Source organism: Microcaecilia unicolor, chromosome 8 (assembly GCF_901765095.1).
Source record: "Microcaecilia unicolor chromosome 8, aMicUni1.1, whole genome shotgun sequence".
NCBI lineage: Eukaryota > Metazoa > Chordata > Amphibia > Gymnophiona > Siphonopidae > Microcaecilia > Microcaecilia unicolor.
Genome location: NC_044038.1, coordinates 76,031,245 through 76,054,671, shown reverse-complemented (window position 1 = coordinate 76,054,671; position 23,427 = coordinate 76,031,245). Strand labels below are relative to the sequence as shown.

The 23,427-nt window shown below is 44.0% G+C and overlaps 1 protein-coding gene across 6 annotated transcripts in view; it reads left to right on the top strand.

Moving 5' to 3' along the window:
* LOC115475630 (ly6/PLAUR domain-containing protein 3-like) overlaps positions 1 to 23,427 on the top strand; it is a 268,277-nt gene that overhangs the window by 214,007 nt on the left and 30,843 nt on the right. The window contains exon 1 of one of the 6 annotated variants that reach the window (XM_030211513.1): positions 18,437 to 18,458. The exons of 3 other annotated variants lie outside the window; for them this stretch is intronic. The gene's annotated coding sequence lies outside the window, so the exon portion shown is untranslated. 2 more of the 6 variants (XM_030211512.1, XM_030211511.1) reach the window with 2 other exon arrangements.

Sequence of the window (23,427 nt, the reverse complement as noted above, 5' to 3'; positions counted from 1 at the left end):
ATCATTTCCTTGGGGGTGGGACACTGACTGAGAGGGAACGAACCAGCGAAGGGAAGGCTGTTGGGACATCAGACAGCGTTTTCACTGATGCTGCCTGCCTGCAACGGTACTCATACCACTGGCACTTTTATTTGCTTCTGTCCATGCTCCGTTTTGTTTATTCCTTCGAATCTCTTTCATTGCACTTAGATCTTTCACACCTTGCTCTGCAATACATTCATGCTCTTTTATCCAGACGTTCTTTGTTTATCTTTTCCTACCCTGCTCTGTGCTGTACCGGCATGGCTTTTTTTCTCAATGTTTATTTTTTTTTCCAAACCATTTAACCTGCAGACCTCGGAGTACCAGAATCATTTAAGAACGGTTGGTCTAAACTTTTCTTCCCTTGATGAGATAATGCCATAAATCTTATCTATACAAACACACTGAACCATGATCTCTATTCCAGCATTTTTCAGTAGATCAAGTGCAGTCATGTGTTCTACTCAGCCCTACCACGTTTTTTCTATTCAGTACTTTATGTGGTTTTTTTTCCAGTCAGCACTTTATGTTATCACATACAGGATTCATTAGTACATCAGCATTCATATACTTCATTTCCCTAGGTATATGTGATTCATCATGCTTTTTACATTGATGCCATTTCACATATTTTTCCAATTATATGTTAGGTACATTCATATATATACACCAATGTATCAATGGATGCCTTTTCTTTGGGTACATTTATTATTTTTTTACATATCAGTGTATCAATTGATGCCCCTTTTGTGTGTGTGTGTGTGTGTATATATATATATATATATATATATATATATCAACAATCTCCTTAGGTACATACATTGTCATTTACCACATCCACCTGGAGTCACTGGTCCACTTCCCCCTAACTGTTGATTTTTCGTGGGAGTTAGTGTTCATCCACCTTGGTGGATCACCTCCTCCTTAGCGTTTGGAAATGTGCATCTATGATATTTTGCATGTAAGTTTCAATTTTTCTAGTATTGCTGCATGCTGAGTCTGACTTCTTGAGGTAACTTTCCACTTCAATATTTTGCCTTCATATCTATTGTGTCATGTGTTTTTCATGTGTGATCAAGGTGCAGTATTTGCAGCCCTTTTTGTTTTGTTTTTTTTCACGAGGTAGTGTATTGGTGTTTTACAGCCTGGTGTAATTACAGTTCTGCCTTTCCACGCATAAGGTTGTAGCTCATCCTGTCCTTGGAATTAGTGCTGTTATTATTTGGTAAGGTTATGAGTGTTTTTGCACAAGTTTGTGTATAGTGTTTTGCAGTGGAGAGATTGTGTGTCCGCACCTCTGACCCCCCCCCCCCCCCCCCCCCGGGATTATGAGAATTTGAACTACTAATTGTACTGGACTTGAACTGAATAATTTCGGGGGGGGGGGGGGTCATGATAGCATTGTGCTTATTTCAATCAGTTTTTCTGTACAAATTTAGCTTCATTTGTCTTTATTTGAAATGTCATAAATAAAAAAATGTTCTAAAAATGTAATAATCAATGGGGTGGAGCTGGGGCGGGGCTAGGATGGGGCCCCACCAAATTGGTCTGCACAGGGCCCCGCACTTGCTAAGACCGGCCCTGCAAGGAATATGCTGGGAAACCACTGTCATTTTTTCCTCTGTAGAAAACAGCAGCTTTCATTTCAACAAGTGTAGTTGAAAGCCTTGACTTTCTCTTTAAAGAACACTTTTTAACATAAGGTTCTGGCTGGCACAGATACGCAAGCCTCACACAATTATGAAATCTTGGAGTTTACCCACTGCAATCGATATGGTTAAAATAAGGTGTGGAGAAACAGAAGCAATATACATCTCTCAGACAATACTATGAAAGGAAGGATTGAGGAAATAGCAGTTGATCAGGAAACCACTCTTGTGAAAAAGCTGTTAAATTGATGTCAGTGTGGGTCTTGAAAGGTTACATTGCAACTTGCAAGCTTAGCTCTCTGAGTCATGGTGAATACATGATCTCCATGACAATGTACAAGGAAACAAATTCAAAACTGCATGGAGCATGTACAAGGAAAGAAATTACTTTCTAATAGATAATACACTGATGTTGAACAGTGATTCATTTCCTTAACTTTTCAAATTTCTAACAAAGTGATCAGTGGCTCATTCTGCTGATGCCCGAACATTTCTGCTTCAGAGCTGCCAAGGCGTCCCAATTTTTGAGAGGGAAATTTTAGTACATGCCCCCAGCATTCTGCCTTGGCTCCACCCACTCTACATGGCTCTGCCCTGTCACACCTCAATCCCATAGCCATTTCAGAAAACATTTTATTTAATAGCCTAATACCTTTTTCAATTAGCTTTCAGAGGCCAAAACCCCATGCCCCTTCCTCTTATTCTCCAGTCTTTCACTAACTCTATCCTCTCCCCCTTTCCATCCAGCATCTCCCCTCTTTCTCTCCTCATCCTTCCAGTGTCTCCCCCTCTTTCTCTCTGCATCCTTCCATCCAGCATCTCCTCTTTCTCGCCCTATCCTTCCATCCAGCACCTTCCCGCTTTCTCTCCTACCCTTCCATCCAGTGTCATCTCTCTCTCTCCCCATCCTTCCACCCATTACCCTCTACCAATTCTTCCATCCATTGTCTCCCTCGATCTCCCCTTGCTTCTAGACAGTTCTCTCTCACTCTCTCTACCCTTTTCCATTCAGCATGTCTTCTCTCTCGCCCCATCCTTCCACTGTCTTTCCTCTTTCTTTCTCTCCCTATCCTTCCATCCAGCGTCTTCCCTCTTTCTGCCCCCTCCTTCCAACATTTTCTCTCTTTCTCTCCCTCCTTTCATCCAGCATTTCCCCATCTGACCAGCTAGGGTCTCCCCCAGTTTCTCCCCAGCAGCTTCTCTCTCTCCTACCCTTTTCCATGTCCCCTCTTCCCATCTTTCCACTCATCTCTCTTTCTCTGTACCCCTCTTCCAGCCAGCGTATTCTCTCCTTCTGCCCTCTCCTTCTAGCATTTTTCCTCCCTTTATCCAACATTTCTCCTGTTTCTCTCTCCATCTGACCAGCCAGGGTCTCCCTCTTGCTCCTCTTCCTTCTCCCCAGCAGCCTGTCTCTCCCCTGCCCTTTTTCATGTCCCCTTTCTCTCCCCACCTCTCTCTCTGTACCCTCCAGCGTCCTCACTCTTCTTTCTTTATCTCCCTTCTGCTCTCTCCATTTATTCCTGCTTCCCTCTGGACACCCTTTCCCCCTACCCTTTCCAACCAGTACCCCGTGTTTCCTTCCTCCCTATGTTGCAGCAGCAAAAGAAGAAACACAAGCATGGGGCCATAGCAGCCTTCAGGCATGTGCTGTCAGCTCTGCCGTCCTCTGCCCCCCCCCCCCACATCAATTTCCCATTGCGGGGGCAGAGGACAGGCAGAGCTGACAGCACATGCCTGAAGGCTGCTGTGGCCCTGTACTTGTTTTTCTTCTTTTGCTGCGGCTGCTCAAGAGAGAAGCAGCAGCAGTGGCAGCAGCGGCAGTGGTGGCGGCAGATCTCAGTGGGAGACTTTCCTGCTGAAAGCGGGAGACTTGACAGATCTGTTATTTAACACTTTAGACCAGTTGTATAGCCACGGATTGGCTCAGATGGGCCCGGGCCCACCCACTTTGGGCTCAGTCCCACTCAAAATTGTGGCACTCTTTCTATGGTTGGTGTGGATCCCCAAGGCTACCAGCTGAAGAGGTTCTCCTCCAAGTAGCCAGAACACTCCTCTGTGCTCTGCAGTCACTGGCCCATGGATGGCACCCCCAACTCTAGAACATAGGGGAGTGTTCTGGCCACTGGAGGAGGACCTCTTCAGCTGGCAGGGCTTGGGCATCCCCGCCAGCTCATTTATTATTTGAGCTGAGGGTCATGGGTCGAGCAGGGGGAGGGCGGAGGAAAAATGTTGTATGTACTCCCTTTGGGTTTAGGCTCATCCAAAATTGAATGTGTGGCTACACTACTACTTTAGATGTGATATGATATAGGGGTGTATTTACTAAGGCACATTAAGGCAAAAATGCATGTTATTTGCTCCTTTAAGGGCATTATATTACCACAATACATGATACTTTAGGTTACCACAGGAAATGTAATAATGAGATGAAAAGCATGCAACTTCTAAAATGCCTCATTATTATGTAAGTTGAATAATGCAGCTTGCCCTTATATGGCAGCTTGAACCCTAGCAAGCTGTGTTATTCAGGTACCACAGGAGTCACTAATTTTTGGTAGTGAGAAACCGCGGCAAGCCACAGTGCGATAATAGGCTGTTGCTGCGTTTTAGTAACTACTTCCCTTAATTTTTACATCCAGCCTGAAGGCCTGGATTTGCCAGGAGCTATTATCAAAAGCTTCTTGCGATTTCATGTGATCTGATTTTCAGAGTTGCATCTGCTCTCTGTTATTACCCTTTCCGGATCTTATACCAGAGAAATCTCAACCTCTCTGCCGGAGTTTGAGAAGCTGTGCCACAACCTATAACTCATCTGTCTCACTGGGAATGGTGAGCACATCAGATGCTAAAGACTTAGAAAAACATAGATTTACGTACTTTTTAATTTTTATTTATTTATTAGGATTTATTAACCACCTTTATGAAGAGATTCATGTAACACTGAAATTTAAATAACTGCAATTTCACCCTGATTCTACAACAGGTTGTCCAAAGTTAGGTACATGCAATTGTGTGCATATTTATTTATTTAGATTTTGCTCACACCTTTTTCAATAGTAGCTCAAGGTGAGTTACATTCAGGTACTCTGGATATTTCTCTGTCCCAGGAGGGCTCACAATCTAAGTTTGTACCTGAGGCAATGGAGGATTAAGTGACTTGCCCAAGATCAGGGCCGGTCTTAGCAAGAGTGGGGCCCCATTGATACGATTATTCCATTTTTAGAAAATTTCAAATAAAGACAAATGAAGCTAAACTTGTACAAAAAAACTAATTGAAATAATCAGCACAATGCTATCATGAAACCTCCCCTCCCCAGAAATTATTCAGTTCAAGTCCACAACAATTAGTAGTTCCAAGTTTCATAACAAAGGAGAATACAGGAAAGCAGGATAAAGGGAGAACACAGCTCAGGCGAGAATCATGACTGTAGCCCGCCTGCGGCCTTGCTGCCTGAGACAGACTAGTTCTCTTGGAGCTGGCTTCTCCTTTGCTGCAACACTGCACGAGCTGATGTGCTTTTTAAGTGTCATGGTTACCCTACCTGAACTTGTGCCACCCTAGGCAACTGCCTAGTTCACTTAGTGGTTGGGCTACCCCTGTTCAGGTGCAGGTATATATTTTTTTTCCTAAACAGGCGTAATTTTTTCAACACTGGTGAAACATGTTCAGATATTATCTTATAATTCCACAAATCATACGAGCAGATGCATTTTGGATAACCTGTAAAGCATGAATTCTAGACTGAGGCATTCCCAAATAAAGAATATTACAAAAGCCTAATCTCACCAGGACCAAATACTGAACCACCATCATCACAAGCTATGTGCTGAAATAACATTCGATTCTAATGGGGAGACTGAAGTCTATATATGTATGTAATGGAACACAGCGGACTATCGTGATTTAAATGCACAGTGAAATATGAAAAGTAAAAATAAAAAAATAATAATAAAAAAGTTCTTATTGAACACAATAATTAGAAAAAAACTCTGATAGTAAAAATATATTAAAACGCTACACGTAAAGAGGGAAATACTCTTAAAAGACTATAATTTATATGGCACTCACTGTAATAAAAAGGTTTAAAAATCCAAAAGAAAAAATACTCCGCTTATTTAACACTATCCATCAGAATAAACTGTCTCAACTTCTGACTCCACTTGCGGAAAGTGAATAAACAAAATAAAAAATTGGACAGGATACAAGGTCTATTAATTAAGGGCAATGATATTCGGAAATAAAAACCTGTGATAGCTCAGTCCAAGAAAATGAACACTGACAATAATATTAATAATAAAAAAAAATAATAAAAATAATCAATTATTCACCTTGCCTTTTGCACTGCCACTGGCTGGCACAACAATTAAAACTTGCTCCCAGGCCAGGCTGAGGCAGGTGGACGGCAGTAGCAGGCGCACACAACCACCTCTTTATCTTTATTTTGATGGCTGCCTGCCCCCCCCCCCCCCGCCTGCTGCTGCTAGTGCTCACCTGCTCCGATGACCACGACGCTCCAGCTCCTTCCCGATGGCTGTCTCCGTCCTCCTCCTGCTCACCTCCGACCACGCTCTCTAGGCAGCTCCTTTTCCCTTCCCGCTCAGACTCCTGCCCGCCCTCGCGGAAACAGGAAGTACTCATCATTAGAAGGCGGGCGGGAAGGCGGAAGGGAAAAGCTGGGCTGAGCGAAGCCGACAGCAGTCGTGCCTTTGGCTGGCCTGCTGCACTGTCTGTCTTTCGGGTCGGGGCGGGCCATTGCTGTCATCGTCATCCTGGCCTCTGGGAGTGGGACTGGGAGGCGGGAGCTGTCATCGGCAGGCTCAGCGGGGGGGGGGGGGGGGGGGGGGTGGTGGGAGCGATTCGCGGTCCGGTCCGGAGTGAGCAGCGGGCGGGATCAGATTGTTGATTGATCATGCAAGCAGCAGCCGGGTCGACTTGGAGAGGCAGAGACTTGAGGCGTGCCACGCGGGGCCCCCTTAAGCGCGGGGCCCTATGCGGCCGCCTCAGTCGCCTCTGCCTAAGACCGGCCCTGCCCAAGATCACAAGGAGCAGCAGTGGGATTTGAACTGGCCACCTCTGGATTGCAAGACCAATGCTCTAACCACTAGGCCACTCCTCCACCACATAAGTTCTAGAATGCTAACACTTATGTGTATAACTGTAACAGTCATATGTGTATGCACTGGCTGTGCACTCAGCAGTATTCTGTAATAATAAGTGCAATTGGCTTACTGCTGGATTCTATATAGTGCACCTAGAGATCCACGTGGAAATCCAGGCGTATTGTGTAACAACGTGTGTAATTTAATTGGCTTAACAAACTAATCAGCATTGATAACAGCACTTAACAAGCAACCATGAGTACTAATTGGCAATAATTAGAATTTATGTGCACAGTTCAGTAAGTGTATTCTGTAATGAACTGTACCTCAATTCTAATGCGTGCAGTGCAAAAGGGGCATGGCTACGGGCAGGGAAATGGGCATTTCATGGGTGTTCCAAAATGTACACATGGATAGAACATGGTTCAGTGCACGTAAATCTACATACCGCGCCTAAATCTAGGCACCGCTTGGCGTATTGTGTTCAGTTTTGGAGGCCGTATCTTGCTAAAGATGTAAAAAGACTGGAAGCGATGCAAAGAAAAGCTACAAAAATGGTATGGGATTTGCGTTGCAAACCGTACGAGAGACTTGCTGACCTGAACATGTATACCTTGAAGGAAAGGAGAAACAGAGGTTACATGATACAGACATTCAAATATTTGAAAGGTATTAATCAGCAAACGAACCTTTTCCGGAGATGGGAAGGTGGTAGAACTCATAGGCGCCCGGTATAATAGGCTTGGGGAGGCTAAGCCTCCCCAGGGGGTTTAAATTGTTGATTGCAGCAGCTGCAGTGAAACTTGTGTAACCAGTTGTGGAAATTGGTGCAATTTGATTACCTTACTGCTGGGAGAGCAGGGTGGTTGGCTGGAGGTGTCGGCTGGAGGTGTCCTGGGTTGCCAGGGAGATATTTAACTAGGATCATGAATTCCTGCACATGAGCAGTTCACACCAAAGAGACTTGCACTGACCCCTGAAATTTTAAAAGTGCTAAAAATAAGTTTTAAAAGTATTTGCATTAAATCTAATTGCAGAATTTAGGTGCTAGGAAGTGGGATTGGTATGCTACGTACTCAAATTTGCTCAAGCCATATGCAAATTAGTCCGTTTTTGGGAGGTTCTCATTTGCATATTTATGGGTAAAATAGGTTGGAAATGTTTACAGCCTTAATGTTAGGGCATGGCTCTGATCAAAAATGTGAAGTTTGATCCAAAAACAAAGGGTTTATCTAGTGTTTTTGACTAAAAATTCTCATTAGAGTGTATGTTAATCTGCATTCAAATAGAGCTCTCTGATTGGATGAGCAGCTCCTGTTAGAAAATCTGCCCGGTAATAGAGAGATTTGATTGAGACAGGATCTGCATGTTTGAGTTCCATGTGTAAGAAAGGAAAGAAAGAATTGTTGTTTGATCTAAGTTGACTGAAGTTATAAAAGAGTGCCTGATTATGTGGTAAATGAGAAAATATGTGAAAAGAGATTGGTGGAAATTTACAAGTTTGAGGTTTCTCTATTGAGAAAAGAATCTGAATATTTCACTTGTAAGACTTCCCTTCGTTCCTGTCAGTGTCCCGCCTTCTTCTGACGTCATTTCCTATTTCCGTGAGGGCGGGGCACTGACAGAAATGAAGGGAAGGCTTACAAGGCTAGAGACGGGCTTTCACTGCGGCTGCTGCGACGTAGGCAGGGGAGCGAAGAGAATCGCTGGGTGGGTGTGGATGGCTGGAGGGGGGAGAGGAGAGAATCGCTGGGTGGGTGTGGATGGCTGGAGGGGGGCAGGGGAGAGGAGAGAATTGCTGGGTGGGTATGGATGGCTGGAGGGGGCAAGGGAGAGGAGAGAATCGCTGGGCGGGTATGGATGGCTGGAGGGGGGGGCAGGGGAGAGGAGAGAATCGCTGGGTGGGTATGGATGGCTGGAGGGGGGCAGGGGAGAGGAGAGTTGCTGGATATGGATGGAGGGAAGGGAAGAGTGAGGAAGGAGATGAGATGAGGGAAAAGGAAGAGAGAAAAACTGCACATGGATGAAGAAAATAGGCAGAAGCTGGATCCACTGGACAGTCAAGTCTGCGGAGGACCCAGCTTTTACTTATGGATGTAGGACAAGAAATGAAGAAGAAAGGCGGAAAGTAAAGAAATAAATGGAAAATAAGCTCTGGAAACAGAGTTAAGAGGACAGATAGCAGCAGAATCGGATACTGGGCCAGCATGATCAGAAAAACAAAGTCACCAGACAACAAAGGTAGAAAAGATCATTTTATTTTCATTATAGTGTTTGGAATATGTCCACTTTGAGAATCAGGTGCTCAACATTAAAAGTTTATATTTATTTACTTATTTATGGCATTTTAGCCCTCATTAAACATGAATTAGGATGTTTTGTGGCTCTACATGAGAATTGTGATATTATGATCCCTTGTTTCATATTGTTGACGGTCTGCATTTTCTGTATGGGTGGTATATTGGTGTATTAGGTTCTGCCCAGTGTAATATTTATGGTACAGTAAGGTTCTGAGTGTGTTTTTGGACAAAGTTGTGCATAGTGTTTTGCAGTTGAGCGATTCTGGTTAGTATATGCTTTGAGCAACCACTTTATTCTTTGACATATGATACATATCTAATATCTAAATTTAATAAAAGGTATTAATTGTGACTTTTATTTTTATTTATTTTTTCTGTGTGTTATCAGATGTTGATTTACACCCTATATGTGTGTAAACAAAGAAACTGACACCTGTTATAAAAAGAATAATCAAAAATATTTTTATTTTTATCAACTGTTCTCCGTCGAACAGAGGCAGGAGGGTAACGCCCACCTGGAAGCAAAGCCTATATTTATCGATAATACAAAGATTTATATATATTTGCTTAGCAGGAATACAGAGATATATATTTGCTCAGCTTTGATATTGCTTTGCTTAAGTCACATATATGCTGCTCTGTTTATATTCACTTTCTTTCACACTGAACCCAATGTGTACGTCATCAACCCTCTCTCTTTGAAGCTTGTTTTCACATTCATTCCTTATCTACAAATGGCTGCAATCAACATTCTTTCTGTCCAGCACAGACTGTCTCTGCTTCACACAAGGTTACCCAGCTCCGGGCTGATTCTATGACTCCCTTATTATTCTCACAGGTTTATGACTCATATCTCGTTTGCCTTAATGCTTACATTCCACTGACCATAGGAACTTCACACTATTCAACAGTTTCTCATTATATTTCTGTTCATTATTATTAACACAGACAATTATGGATTTAAGCTCCAACCCTGGCCCCACCCCTAACCCTGCCCCCTTTAGCCTCCCCAAACAGTTGGGCCACCGACCGCCTATGGTAGAACTAGAGGACATGAACTGAGGTTGAAGGGTGGCAGACTCAGGAGTAATGTCAGGAAGTATTTTTTCACGGAAAGGGTGGCAGATATGTGGAATGCCCTCCTGCGGGAGGTGGTGGAGATGAAAACAGTAATGGAATTCAAACATAAAGGAATCCTGTTTAGAAGGAATGGATCTATGGAATCTTAGCGGAGATTGGGTGGCAACGCCGGTAATTGGGAAGCAAAACCAGTGCTGGGCAGACTTCTACGGTCTACGCCCTGATCATAACTGAATAGATATGGAAAGTTCAAGAACAGTGCTGGGCAGACTTTTATGGTCTGTGCCATGAGAAAAGCAAGGACAAATCAAACGGGTATACATTTAAAGTACCAAATACCATGTAAAATGAGTTTATCTTGTTGCACAGACTGGATGGACTGTACCATGCAGATTTTTTAGGTGCCATATATAGAATCTGGCTCTTAGTGCATAAATGCAAGGGGGTGTTCGCAGGGAAGGAGCATGGCCAATGCATAAACAGGACTGATATTTATATGCTTAATTTACAGAATACTGTAAACTGAGGTTGATTTTCAAAGTGTTTTAACCAGTCAGAAACAGCCCGTGGCTGATTAAATGGCCCATTTGGGGATAACCACTCATTTTCAAAACCACTTAACTGGTTAGTGCCACTGAACTGATAACCAGGTATTCTGGGGGCTGGAGGAATAGCCTATTGGTTAGTGCAGCAGCCTGAGAACCTGGGGATCTGCGCTCAAATCCCTCTGCAGCTCCATGTGACCCTGGGCAAGTCACTTAACCCTCTCTTGTCCCAGGTACAAAATACACCTTAGATTGTGAGCCCACTTGGGACAGAGAAAGTACCTGCATATAGGGGTAAATTCAATATATGGCACCAAAACCCCCCCACTATTCTATAAGCCACACTTAAAGGTACATGCAGCTGATAGAATAGAGCTTATGCCTGGGGATCACCCTTAACCTTAGACACATTTGCACTAACTGAAATGTGGTGCAAAATTTCACTCTAAATTATGCACATATCCCTATTATTTTATAGCAACACACGTAGATTTTGGGAACGCCCCCATTATGCCCGTGCCACTTCCATTTCCACGCCCCCTTTTAGAATTCTCGCGTAAAACATAGGCACAGATCCCATGCCTAAATTTACATGCGTAAATTCCAATTAAATCTAATTACTACTACTACTATTTAGCATTTCTGTAGCGCTACAAGGCGTACGCAGCGCTGCTCAAACATAGAAGAAAGACAGTCCCTGCTCAAAGAGCTTACAATTTAATAGACAAAAAATAAAGTAATCAAATCAATTAATGTGTACAGGAAGGAGGGTAGGTGGAGGCAAATGGTTACAAGTGGTTATGAGTCAAAAGCAATGTTAGAGGTGGGCTTTCAGTCTAGATTTAAAGGTGGCCAAGGATGGGGCAAGACGTAGGGGCTCAGGAAGTTAATTCCAGGTGTAGGGTGCAGCGAGACAGAAGGCGCGAAGTCTGGAGTTGGCAGTAGTGGAGAAGGGAACAGATAAGAAGGATTTATCCATTGAGCGGAGTGCACGGGAAGGGGTGTAGGGAAGGACGAGTGTGGAGAGATACTGGGGAGCAGCAGAGCGAGTACATTTATAGGTTAGTAGAAGAAGTTTGAACAGGATGTGAAAACGGATAGGGAGCCAGTGAAGCAACTTGAGGAGAGGGGTAGTATGAGTAAAGCGACCCTGGCGGAAGACGAGATGGGCAGCAGAGTTTTGAACTGATTGGAGAGGGGAGAGGTGACTAAGTAGGAGGCCAGCAAGAAGCAGATTGCAGTAGTCTAAACGAGAGGTGACAAGGGTGTGCATGAGGGTTTTGGTAGAGTGCTCGGAAAGAAAGGGGCGGATTTTACCGATGTTGTAAAGAAAGAAACGACAGGTCTTGGCGATCTGCTGGATATGAGCAGAGAAGGAGAGAGAAGAGTCAAAGATGACCCCAAGGTTTCGAGCTGAGGAGACAGGGAGAATGAGAGAGCCATCAACAGAAATAGAAAACGGGGGGAGTGGGGAGGTGGGTTTGGGGGGAAAAATGAGAGGCTAGGTTTTGGTCATGTTTAATTTCAGGTGGCGTTGAGACATCCAGACAGCAATGTCAGACAAGCACGCTGAAACTTTGGTTTGGATGCAAGGGGAGATATCAGGGGTAGAAAGGTAGATTTGGGAGTCATCGGCATAGCGATGGTAGGAGAAGCCATGGGATGAGATTAATGAACCAAGGGAAGAAGTGTAGATAGAAAAGAGGAGGGGACCAAGAACAGAACCCTGAGGTACGCCGACAGGCAGAGGGATAGAAGTAGAAGAGGATCCACCAGAGTGAACACTGAAGGTGCGGAGGGAGAGGTAGGAAGAGAACCAGGAAAGGACAGAGCCCTGGAATCCAAGTGAGGACAGGGTTTCGAGGAGTATGCTGTGATCGACAGTGTCAAAAGCAGCGGCAAGATCAAGAAGAATGAGGATGGAATAGAGACCTCTGGATTTAGCCAGTAATAGGTCATTGGAGACTTTAGTAAGCACAGTTTCGGTTGAGTGGAGAGGGCGAAAACCAGATTGTAGTGGGTCAAGAATAGCATGTGAGGAGAGAAACTCAAGGCAGCGGTGGTGAACAGCACGCTCAAGTAATTTGGAGATAAAAGGGAGGAGGGAGATAGGCAGTGGTGTGCTGGTAAATTTTTAACAGGCTCTCTCCCCGGTCCACCTCGGCGCGCCCCCCCCATCCACCTCTGCGCCTTCCCAGAGCTGGCTATAGCCGGGGGGGGGGGGGGGGGGGCAATGCATTACTCTCCTCAATCTAATTCATGTTTAATATGGGATAAAATGCCATAAATAAGTAAATAAATATAAATATAAACTTTTAACATTCAGCACCTGATTCTCAAAGTGGACATATTCCAAACACTATAATGAAAAGAAAATGATTTTTTCTACCTTTGCTGTCTGGTGACTGTTTTTAAAAATACATTATATAAAAGCTGTCGAGACATGAAATTAACAAGCTTTTTTCTGTGATTTTCATTTTAATTCTGATGGAGCCAGAAAAGCTATACTTGCCCTACCTCCTCCACACACCTGTTTAAAGACATGTCCAGGCTCTTCCACAGCACTGCGGGAATGGAGTTCGCTCGGAGGAGGGAAAGGTGAGTAGTGGAGAGCCTCAAGGATCGGTGCTGGGGCCGATTCTATTCAATATATTTGTGAGTGACATTGCCGAAGGGTTACAAGGTAAAGTTTGCCTTTTTGCGGATGACACCAAGATTTGCAACAGAGTGGACACCCCGGAGGGAGTGGAAAACATGAAAAAAGATCTGCGGAAGCTAGAAGAATGGTCTAACGTTTGGCAATTAAAATTCAATGCAAAGTGATGCACTTAGGGAGTAGAAATCCAAGGGAGACGTATGTGTTAGGCGGGGAGAGTCTGATAGGTACGGACGGGGAGAGGGACCTTGGGGTGATAGTATCTGAGGATCTGAAGGCGACGAAACAGTGCGACAAGGCGGTGGCCGTAGCTAGAAGATTGCTAGGCTGTATAGAGAGAGGTGTGACCAGCAGAAGAAAAGAGGTTTTAATACCCCTGTATAAGACGTTGGTGAGGCCCCACCTAGAGTATTGTGTTCAGTTTTGGAGGCCGTACCTTACGAAGGATGTTAAAAAAATGGAAGCGGTGCAAAGAAAAGCTACAAGAATGGTATGGGATTTGCATTCCAAGACGTATGAAGAGAGACTTGCCGACCTGAACATGTATACCCTGAGGAAAGGAGGAACAGGGGTGCTATGATACAGACGTTCAAATATTTGAAAGGTATTAATCCGCAAACTAATCTTTTCCGGAGATGGGAAGGTGGTAGAACAAGAGGACATGAAATGAGATTGAAGGGGGCAGACTCAGGAAAGATGTCAGGAAGTATTTTTTCACAGAGAGGGTGGTGGATGCTTGGAATGCCCTCCCGCGGGAGGTGGTGGAGATGAAAACGGTAACGGAATTCAAACATGCGTGGGATATACATAAAGGAATCCTGTGCAGAAGAAATAGATCCTCAGAAGCTTAGCCAAAATTGGATTGAGGAGCAGGTGGGGGGAAGAGGGGTTGGTGGTTGGGAGGCGAGGATAGTAGATGGCAGATTTATACGGTCTGTACCAGAGCCAATGATGGGAGGCGGGTCTGGTGGTTGGGAGGCAGGGAATACTGCTGGGCAGATTGTACGGTCTGAGATGGAGATGGGAGGCGGGACCGGTGGTTGGGAGGCAGGGAATACTGCTGGGCAGACTTATACGGTCTGTGCCCTGAAATAAAATAAAACAGGTACAAATCAAGGTAAGGTACAAATCAAGGGCAGACTTATACGGTCTATGCCCTGAAAAAGACAGGTACAAATCAAGGGCAGACTTGTACGGTCTGTGATGGAGATGGGAGGTGGGACTGGTGGTTGGGAGGCGGGGAATACTGCTGGGCAGATTTATACGGTCTGTGCCCTGAAAAAGACAGGTACAAATCAAGGTAAGGTATACACATATGAGTTTATCTTGTTGGGCAGACTAGATGGACCGTGCGGGTCTTTTTCTGCCGTCATCTACTATGTTACTATGTATGTATATTCCACATCCATTCCTGCCGAAGGATCCAGAAGCACTTGCCAGCTGATGGCAACAGGCATGCAAGTGATAGCAACAGGCTGCCAGTGCTGACTCTCCCTCGCTGGCGCTGCCGGTTTGCGCTTCAAAATGGCCGCCGAAGTCTTGGCAGTCCACCTCTGGACGTCTCGGCGGCCATTTTTAAAGCGCGAACCGGCAGCGCCAGCGGGGAGAGTCAGCGCTGGAGAATTCGAAGAGTTGGTAACGTGAGGGATCCGGAGGGAGGGAGGGAGGAGAGCCGGCTCGCGCGTTTTAACAACCGGCTCGCAAGTCGGTTGAAAAGTTAACAACCGGGCTCCAGCACACCACTGGAGATGGGTCTGTAATTAGAGGGACAAGTAGGGTCGAGTGAAGGCTTCTTAAGGAGAGGTGTGACCACAGCATGTTTAAAGGTAGTAGGAACAGTTGCAGTGGAAAGTGAGAGGTTGAGAATGTGACAGATAAAAGGAATAAGAGCAGGTGAGATGGCATTAAGAAGGTGGGTGGGAATGGGATCAGAGGAACAGGTGGTACATTTTGAGGAAGAAAGGAGAAGTGTAGTTTCCTCTCTAGTAACTTCAGGAAAGGAGGAAAAGGAATGAGGGGAAGGAGAGAGAGGGGAACGGACTAGTGGAGGGACAGAATTCAGCAAAGGTCTGAGGAGATAATGAAGGGGGAGTTGGGGGAGGGGGCACCTTGAGGAGAGAGTTCAATGTGGTGAAGAGAAGTCGAGGGTTAGAGCCAAGAGAGTTGGTCAGTTGGATATAATAATCCTGTTTGGCGTGTAAAAGAGCAGATTGGAAGGAGGTCAGCATGAACTTAAAGTGTAAGAAATCAGCAAGGGCCCGAGATTTCCACCAGAGGCATTCGGCGGAGCGGGTACAGGAACGTAGGTAGCGGATATTAGAAGTCAGCCAAGGTTGGGGTTTTGTACGCCTTATAGGGCGGGTCATCAAAGGTGCAAGAGTGTCTAAGGCAGAGGATAGAGTATTGTTGTAAGAAGAAACAGCCTCGCTGACAGACGTGGATGGTGCCATAGTAGAGAGGAGGTTTGAAACATGGGAGGATAGAGATGAAGGATCAATATGAAGATTCCTAGATAAATTAGATAAGATAGGACAGGACTGGGAGGGAGGAGATTTAAGTGTGAAAGTTATAAGATGGTGATCAGAGAGGGGAAGATCAGAGGCAAGGAAACTAGAGGGTGAACAGTTGGAGGAGAAGATGAGATCTTAGTGACAATAATTGCTTATTAACAACTAAATTACTGGTGCTAATTAGCTTGTTATTCAATTCAATTGTGCGCGCACCCAAATCTGCGTGGGCAAGTTTTAGCAACTTTTATAGAATCAGGGAGATACTATGTATGTCTAGTAGAATTATGAAAATGATAAGTAGTAGTAGTCGCTTTCCAGGGGTAGAGTCAGCACTTGACAATTTACATACCAGTATTCAGCACTTAACCAGCCTGGTTGTCTAGTGGCCATTGCCGCTATTCTCTCTGATTGCACCGCTTTGTTAGTCTTCGCAGCCATTTTGTAAACTTGGCGCTGTGCCGGGCAGAGTAGAGGCAGCGGGTGGGCAGGAAAGAGGGGATTTATTTCTTGCCCCCGAAGAAGCAACAGCCACTAGACCACCAGGGCTCTCAAAGGTAGAGGGGGGGACAACAACAATATGGTAGGAGGGAGGCAGCATGGTGGGGGTGGGGGCAGCGGTGGCAGTGGCAGCAGCATGGCGGGGGGGGGGGGGGGGGGGGCAGAGTTGTCTCAGTGCCCAGGGGCCCAGATTACTCTGTCTGCCCCTGTGGCCCACCACTGAATTTCCAGGTTTAACGATTGCAGCAGTCAGCAAAACGCTGATCGCTGCCTTCTAAATATCGGGGTCAACGTATGTAACTGATGCATTTTGACACACACATTTATGCCTGTGCTCATGTCGACTTATGCTAGTAATCTATAAGAACATTTGCATACATAAGCGCTGCTATGAATAAGATCACAGCTGACATAATTTGGGCACCTAAATTATAGCAACCAGTTATAGAACTGCCCACTTAATCTGCTGCTTATTATGCTTTTGAGTAATAATTTGCTTTGGCCATCATCTGTAGGGTTACCATATGTCCAGGTTTCTCCAAACATGTCCTCTTTTTGGAGATACTGCAGGGCGGGCAGGTTTTTCCAGCCTGCCCATTTGTCCATGTTTGCGGGCAGGCTGGCTGGTGGGCAGGCGGGCCTCAGGGTGCTCTCCTCTCATGCACTGAGTATTGGGGGGGCTACATGTGGGTGGGCTGGGCACCGGAGCTCATGCAGGCCTGGATGATATTCAGCAGGGGTCCACTGTGGGCCCCAGTTGAGTATTGGGCTGGGACCTGCATAATTAAAAAAAAAAATTTGAGCCCTGCCAACCTCTCTCCAGGCCCCCCCCCCAACAAAGTCCCCTCCCCCAGCCTATGGACAGCAAGAAGGCCCAACGCAACCCCCTGGCTCCTGCTCTTGTGGTGCTCTTCCAAGGGGCAGGAGCAGAGGGGCTGTGCTTCTACCCCCCCCAATGACCACCATGGATACAGGTAGGCCCAGAGTGGGATGGGGCTACCTGAATGGCTGTGGGGGGGGGGGGGGGGGGATTAAGCCTTTTTGCTGTCCATGGGCTGAGGAAAGGGGTCAGGGCTCAAGGAACCAAATTATTTAAAAATGCTATGCAAGTGCTGACCCAATATTCAGTGCTGGCACTCACATAGCTAAGCAGCCTAAGTTAGGACAGCTTTTGAGCTGTCCTAAATTAGGCTGCTTAGCTATGTGGGAGCAGGCATTGAATATTGCTGGCACTTGCATGCCACCATGAGTTGCCCACTTTTTTCTTGGGCAGTCTGTGGGGATATTTAGCGGCACTGTCTGGTTAAATGCTGCTGAATATCCCCACTTAAGTGGCGCTTTGTAAATTGGCTGGAGAGTCACTGCTTCAAAGATCGGCCAGTCTAATCAAGAAAAACGTTTCTGCATAGTATTCACAGATAGTGCAGCAATGCAGGAAGTTTGAAAATTGCCCTTTTAATTATATGATTTCTTAAAGTGGCTGCAACTTAGGGAATATCTGATCCAAACATTAATCAATAAGTTGCTTAATTATGATGTGTTGTGTGTAGAAATCTTTCTTAAGGGGAGGAAAAAGGCTTCAGATGCTCAGTTTACTTTTGCAAAATTTACTTTGCTTCTGCCGGGTGGACTTCTTCATCAGCCTTTTAAAAAACCTCTCTTTTTTTTTTGGTTTTTTTTTTCATTTTTTGCAACACTATGCTATTTTTGTGTACATTAATGTCGTTGAGAGTATATAATCATATCTGTGTATATATTCAAAATATCAAGTTTTCAGTTACTTAGCTTTCATTTTCTTTATATGCAGTGTTGGTTTAATTATATTTAAACAATAACATAGTTTCCCCCTATATACAGTAACTGCAAGTAACAATCATCTTATTAAGGAATATTGGTCCGTTTTTAGTGCTCCATCCTTTTCTATACTAGCTCTACACTGATAACACAGTAACATTACTATGATGAAATCTGGGTACAGTCATTTTGACTGCGTGTACAGAAACAGGGCTGTGTCCAATTTCTTCTTCCTCTTTTGCTGCTATAAATTTGTGTTTCTCTTTTTCTCTCCATCTCACTTCCCACTGCTGAGCAGCTAAAAGGTCAGTAAAACAAATACACATGCTCGAGCCATGGGGGATGACAGCAGGTGCTGGATCAAAATTTGTTACCCACTATAGGCCTTTTATGGTAACGAGGCATTTGCAAGAGAGAGTTTCAGGGCAAAACTGTTTGAGGCATTCCTGTGGGTGGGTGTAGATATGGTAATAGGCTGCATTTTTATGTTTGTTTTAACAGCAAATATTTCTACCCAGACCAGGTGAACTAGGGACGCGCATGGAAAATAGTTTCTGTACATGTTCAGGCCATTCTTTGACTTTTATCTCCCAGTTTTCAGTTAACTTTAAACTTTCTTGGCAATAATTTTGTTACGTGTTAATTGCTAGGCTCAATAATTCATGTTAAATGTCCCCCCCCCCCCCCTCCCCCACCGCACTAAATTTTCTAAAGCAAGCACCGAATGAGCACTAACAAAGCATAAGCAGCAGGTCAGAAACTGGTTAAGACGAGTCTCCGTCTCAGGGACAGTCCCAACCAAATGTTCTGGAAAAGCTGTTGTTGTTTTTCCCTGCCTTTTACGGACTGCAACACGCCCAGGAAAGCCGTCATTAAAGAGAACCTCCCATAAAATCAACTCTGTTTACCCGGCCTCTCCGCTTCACCCCTCCTCCTCCCCTTTTTATGTTTTTGCTGGCATGAATCGGGACGGGTCGAGAAAACGAGAACAGTGAAATTCTAATTCCTGCCTGAGCCCTGCTCTTCTGTACTGCGTTGTTCACTTGAACCCTTGGCCTTGTTTACCATTGATCTCCAGTGTGAGTGCTGTCTTGACCCTGCCTGAGCTGTTGCGAATCTCAAACTCTGTTTAGATCTCCTTGAAGCGCTCTTCTCGTGTCTTCTGTTGTTTGTCCTGCATAATGTGAACCTGGGTTTAGTTATGACTGCTAAGTGCTTGCTTGACTAAAGGCTCTGTTTGGAATCACTGCAAGCCTGGCCACGCCCTGGTCAGCCCTTGTCGCTACTTTGTACCGGAGTCGGGTTACATAGTGAAAGTGTGAGTAAAGTGGAGTGATAGTGTTTGTCACTTTTAATCAAAGTGAATGTGAGAACTGCTGCGAAGCAGGAGGGTAATAATTGCATCTGATTTTTGTCCTAAACGGTTTTAAAATAGCCCATATAAAGTGAAGAGAACACCTTATTTCTTTTATAGAATAGGCGCCGTTGTTTTCCACGTGACTGATATTCTGCAGGGGCAATTGTAGAAAGTGCTGATTTTGCAGCTGAATATTAGAATAACTGAGCAAGTACTCCAGTCCTGGTGTCGGTGGCTGGAGCCAGGGGCGGACTTTGATTGTTATGGGCCCCGGGCACTGAGGGTGGTCTGAGCCGCTGGCCCGGTCCTATTTGAAGAGCCCTGGTGGTCTAATGGTCTCTGTGGGGAGGGGGGAGGGGAGGAGCATGTTCTTTCCTGTGCTGATGTGTTTTCAAAATGGCGGTCGAGACTTCCTGCTGTAGTCTTGCAAGTCTCAACAGTCTCGTGAGACTTCCACAGGGAGTCATGTTGGCAGCCATTTTTAAAGTACTGGCAGGGGGAACAGCAGGAGCACAACATCTGGGCCCTTGGACACAGTCCGGTTGCCCGGATGGTCAGTCCGCCCCTGGCTGAAGCACGCCACCAACTTCCTCACTTCTCAGGCAACACGGGTAGAGACTTGGGCAGAATGCCAGCCATTCAACTGATTGTAGAGGGGGCTTTAGCCAAAAGTGAGGAGGCCCAGGACCCAGAAGCCGTCTCATGGCTATGCCACTGGGGGAAACTCTACAATGTATAATTGTTTTTATTGTACACCTCCATGATGTGTTTTGAATGGTGGTATATTGAGCCTCTACAAAAACATAAATAAATAAATAGGATTGCTGGTTTTGTTACAAGAAATGATTTATTTTGGGGAAAATAGCTCTAGAGCAACTCGCCACTGTTTATAATTTAAGAGCAGGTGCTGTATTTATAAGTTTTAGGATATTAATTTCTCCACCAATCACCAAAGGTGATAATTGCAATAAATTAAATAAATTAAGTATATATAAAAGATACCATATACTCAGAACACAAGGAGACCGTATTTTTAGCTTCAAAAAGGTTGATTTAATATACAATTGCACACGAGAGGTAGGTTTTAAAAGATCTTTACAGGTAATCTGTGCATAAAATAGAACAAAGTAGCAGGTAGGTTAACTTACAAGTCCTTGTTACAAGCATGTTGTGGTCCAGCTGATTGATGAGCACATGTTTCAGGAGCAAGGCATCAGCGGACCCCAAAGAGAGCAGCAGGTCCCAAGAGGAGGCAGGTTTCAAGAGGGCTTCTGCAGTGAATGGATCTGAGTTGCTTGCAGCTGAAGAGAAATCTGAGTTGCTGGCAGTTGATGAGAATCTGACTCTTGGGAAACAGCTTGTCCTTTTATATCTTGCAAGCTGCAGGAGGATATGCCATGTGGATCTTTGTCCTGGTTTCCACACGACCCTTGGGCATTTGCAAAGCATTGTGGTATCTTGGTCTCATGTCTGCACACGACCCCTGAGTTGGTCTCATGTCTTATGACATCACGAGACTTACAGTCTGGATTTTCTTTTGATGTCCTGCTCAGTCTCTGGGGCAGATACACATTACAAGTCCTTCCTTTCTGCACATGTCTGAAAGCTGATGGGAGGGGCAGGTATACCTTTGACAAGCAAATGTCCTGTTTATGCTTCCTCTGAGTTCTTTGTTTTGTTCAGGTGCCCACCTTAGTCCATCTTTTGTTAGGTGGGAGGGCAGAGGAAGCTCTTTTGTGTTTGTAGTTAACTATCCCTGCTCTCAGAAGTTCCCAGAAAAAGGAATGGAGAGAGAGGGGCTTGAAATGAAACTATTCTCTCTGCTGCCGTGTCAAATATATATTTTTAAAAGATACACAAATATATTGGTGTATATATAATCCAGCAAATATGCTACATATTTCAGTAATAAACTGATACCATTACATTCCCTCTCTTGGCTCCGAGTGAAAATAAATTTTTAATATATTGGAATGAGGAGCCATAAAATGAACTATAAAAGCTAAAATTAAAAAAAAAACAACTCTAACCTAGTACAGTAGCATAATTTCAAAAGAACAATAGCAAAGGTACTGAACTGTTTACATGGGCATGTGTATTGGGAGAGGTGAATCTTTTAATAGTGGACATTGAACAGACTGGACCGTGCAGGTATTTTCCTGCCGTCATCTACTATGTCACATCACTATGAATCTTGGAATATGTCCTTAGCTGGAATATGACTGTTATAAGCAAAAAGACTCATCATTATTACTTTTGTTTACTCATGACTTACATTTAGGTAGCTAGGGTTAAGTTTTCTGTGGTCAGTTCCATTCAGTCAGGTGGCAGAGTATGGCTTTGCTCTGGTTTAAAATAGGATTGTAAGTACACTTTATATGACTTCAGCCACACAAGTGTCATTTTGCTCTATTTCCAGAGACCACTTCTTTTTGTGTCACCTGCTCAGGGGCGTAGGCTGCTCCCAAGTTTATGCCACAGAATATCTTACCCAGTATGCTAGCCAGATCAATAGCATGAGAGTGCACAATTGACCAATTTACCACCGCAATGGGGTGGAACAATCTATTCAGTCATATTTTCAGCATTTGACATTCCAAGGAAAAATATTCTATGAATGTTTCCTAACACTGTGAATGTTTCCCTATATTCTCTATTTCAGAGGCTAACTGAGGTATTCACATCAGTGATCTAATACATAAGCAAGAGTGTAAATGTGGAGCTATTATACTACTGTTTCATTAGAAACAAGAAAGACATATGTATGCAATTATAATAATTTACTATTACACACAAAATAATTATTCCTATCAATCCTATGCAATAATATCTACTTAATCATTGACCAAATAAACAAAAACAGAGTCATGGTATAGTGCCATGAACTACCTTTCAGAGAGAAACTTTTTATTTTTCAGAGAGAAACCTTTTATGGGTAATGAGTGTGGTAAAAGGTTACCATATTTATCTGCTTTAGCAGTGTTTAATGTAGCAAATTAATAGACAATACTCATGTGTTTAATGTTGTAAAGAATTTAGAAAATATATGTTAATTTTGCTTTGCACACAGCCAATATTTCATTCCAGAGAGAGCATTTTGCACGTACTGGCTGTGATGTATAATAAACTAAAAAAGGTCAGAAACATTCCCTGTACTGACTGTACCTGATAGATCATGTAAAGAGAAACCTTTGCTCATAATTTCAAATATACACATGTGAATAGCAATTGGTAGAACTTAATATATGTGAGCCATAGCTTGAATAATAGTGAACATGGTTTTCTTTCCTATAGCTTGCCTGCCAGTGAAAATGGTCTCTCTTTTTTTTTTTCTTTCTTGGACAATGTGAACTAATGGAGGGACTGTTAGTAGGGAGGGTCTATTAATGTCTGCTTATAGTTTTTTGGGTACCCCATAACATAAAACAAACATGTAACATGGAGACCACATGACAAACAAACAAAGAACTCTGTTAGGCCTTTAGGTCTCCGATCGTCCATTCCAGATCCAGGATTGAGCTTAACCTGCAAAAAGAACACAAAAGCAACGTACGCGACATCCATCTTGGATTTGCCAAAGCATTTTCATTCATTTAGAACTAAGCAGCAATTAGCAAAATTAATAAAGCACCAAAAAGCAGCACTTGCGGCATCCATTTGGATTACCACAGCAGTTTCATTTACTATCTCATAAGTAGAACAACATAGATCTGTTTATTTTTAAAATATCCTAGCACCATAAAAATATTAATCTTGTAAGTAGAACAGAATCAGATCTATTTATTTAGAAAAGTATCTGAGATAGCCATGTATGTATTAATTACTAGCGCCATAAAAATATTAATATCTCATAAGTAGAACTCGAACTCTGAAAAAGACAGAAAGACACTTTCACATTAATTTTAGCAGGTCACATT